Below are 2,729 nucleotides of genomic sequence, written 5' to 3'. Positions count from 1 at the left end.
ATAAGAGCGGCTAACTTAAGAATAAGAGCGGTATAAGCATAAAAGCATGAGAGCTTTTTTATCGTAAAATATCAAAATATCACAGCAAACAGAGATTTTCAATCATAAAATATCTAAATTTAAGAGATTTTATTCAATACTTTAGATGCGTATCAAGTACCAGTTTATCTACTAGTGGAATAAAGTAACTTTATTCCACTGTTAGTAACCAGCGCACTGCGTAACAGCTTACTACGTTTAACCCAAACCACATTTGGCGTGAAGTTTAAATGTCAGTTCAATTTTTAATTAAGTTTGGAATAATTTTGGCCTGTTATTGTGGATAAAACGTTATACTGCAGTCGTGTGTTAGTCGCGTTTTATCCACTTAACAAAATTAACCGCTCGAACTGCGTAGATAAAACATTCTTGCGTAGATAAAACGCTACCTAACACACTCTTACAATAAATAACTATTTATTTTACCATTTGAAGGTCACTAATAGACTTTTTCAATTCACTGGGACAGCCGGTGTGTAAGTCTACCGATAATTTTAAACATATTGGAAATATTTGAACCCTATTTTAGACATACATAGTAACATCTTTCTTTAATAATTATTATTGTGTAAACTGCCAACAAAAATTTCCAGAAATTATAAAAAAGTTCAAAATTCTTCGTTTACAGTAAATAGCATCATTGTGACGCAAATGCAAGTTGCTCGTGATGATACTCGCACTTTTGCCTCTTAACCGTTTCTAAGTCCGGAATTCCGGGCATTCGGCATAAAATTATGAAAACAATCCTGCGCAACGAAAAACATTTAAGGAAAAGCGAACGACATTAAACGTTCATGCAGACGATCGCGTCCAATTTATAGATACAAGCAAAAAGGTTGTTGTCAGCGGCAGACAGTGTAATTATCAAGCTTAAGATAGTGCCGCTATGCAAATGTTACGACACTTGCTGCTTTCAATGCGTGTTTGTCGTATGAAGTTGTTTCTGTTCTCTCAAACGTCTCTTTTTGGTTTGTTCCGACCGGATTGGAACGTGACACGTAGTCAGGTCGGTGCTTGGATCTCCTTCTCGCCGGAAATTAGTGTACAAGTTTCGGTTTATCCTTCGTTAGCTTCTTGCGTCGCCTGTATTTCCTGAACATCTATCGTAGGGGTGCATGCCATGTCATGCGGAGCTTCTGGGCATAGATTATTTTAAATTAATGCCGCCAGATGGCGGCTGATTAAATTTCTTGCTCTGCTTACTTATTAAATCCTTTTGATTATTATTCATCCGTGTCACTTGCTCCTCTAATGATAATTCAACTTAACCTGCACCAAGCTGTATTATTATAATAAGCAAGAGCGCAGAGTTTCAACAATTCGAAATGAGCTTCTTTTATAGCATTACCCGAATTAATCACAGACAAAACAGAAAATCTCTTGATATTTGATGTCACAGAGGAATAATTTCATTTTTTTCAACTCAATAATGACTTTTAAATAAAATTTGGCTTAAACATCCTTGAAAAAGTAATTGTTTCATAACTGCGTGCTCGTCCGCGACGTAGCTGGAAGCTAATCGCGTTACTTATAAATTTCCAAAGTAAAAATGCGGAAATATCTCGAAAGAAAACATAATTTTATCGCGAAAAAAGTGCTCGTTTTGTTTTCCTCGCTACACCAAAAAAATATTGGATAAGCGTGGCCGTAAAAATACATCATTTCCTTTACCCCTCTGACGTTTTGCACTATCAATTATTCCCAGTTTTCTCAACCACGCCCAATTGCTTTAACGTAACTTTATTCCACTGAAAATTTTTAGCTTTCGCTTATCTGTGCTTTACGTTTTTCTCAACGTACCCATTTATGATAATTACCAAGAAAAGAAAACATACCTGTATTAAGACGCAATTTTTGTTACATTTTTGAAAGAACGATGGAACAGATTTTTGTCGGCATTTGTAAATTTGCTTCGACGCTCTTTAATTACCGCTCTTTAAGCAAACACAGCTTTTTCAACATCTCGTAAACTAATTAAAAGTAAACAATTTCTACTTCAGAATAAAAGTCGTTCGAGAAGAAAGATATTTGTACAAGGCATATCACTTTTTTTACCTTATCTGATTCAAGCTCCAATTTCATATTAACACTTTGATTGCAATAACAAACACCTAAGCAAGTTAGATGCAATGTTGTCATAGTACAAATGTTTATAAGCTCAATCGGATTTGATGACATAATGGATTGAAAGCAAACATTCTAACATTTTCAGTAGCGGATTAACGCCCGATCTCTAATTAATCATTTTATCTATATGTCACTTCGGCTTAGCATCGTGGTTTCTACTTATCTGCAAATTTCCGGTGGACATTTAAACGTATAGTGTCGGAAGTGTTCTCTGCATAAAACTGTTAAAAAATCTTTAATCTGTCTAAACCACCGGAATTTTTCATGTCGTTCAGAAGTAACTGATTTGCATTCCAGTTTAATAATTTTTAGAAAAAAAACTTTTTATTTCGAATGCTTAAATATTAACCAAAATGCATTTTGATCTCTTTTTTTTCTTTGCCACCAACGAAACCTAAAAATTTTTGGAAAAATCTGCTTTAAGGGTTGCTGTTTGGTATCAGTTGTGTGTTTTTAGACAATCTTGTGGTGATATGGAACAAAGATTTTGTGCATCAGCGCATGGGCGTCTGTGTAAGCGTCGCGACGACGATCGCGGTCAGTACTGCGTCGGAAACCGGCAA

This window comes from Tribolium madens, unplaced genomic scaffold, assembly GCF_015345945.1.
Source record: "Tribolium madens isolate multiple individuals breed KSU strain unplaced genomic scaffold, Tmad_KSU_1.1 Scaffold_3;HRSCAF=73;Tcas5.2_LG2, whole genome shotgun sequence".
In the NCBI taxonomy this organism is placed as follows: domain Eukaryota; kingdom Metazoa; phylum Arthropoda; class Insecta; order Coleoptera; family Tenebrionidae; genus Tribolium; species Tribolium madens.
Note: the sequence above shows the minus strand (reverse complement) of the source record.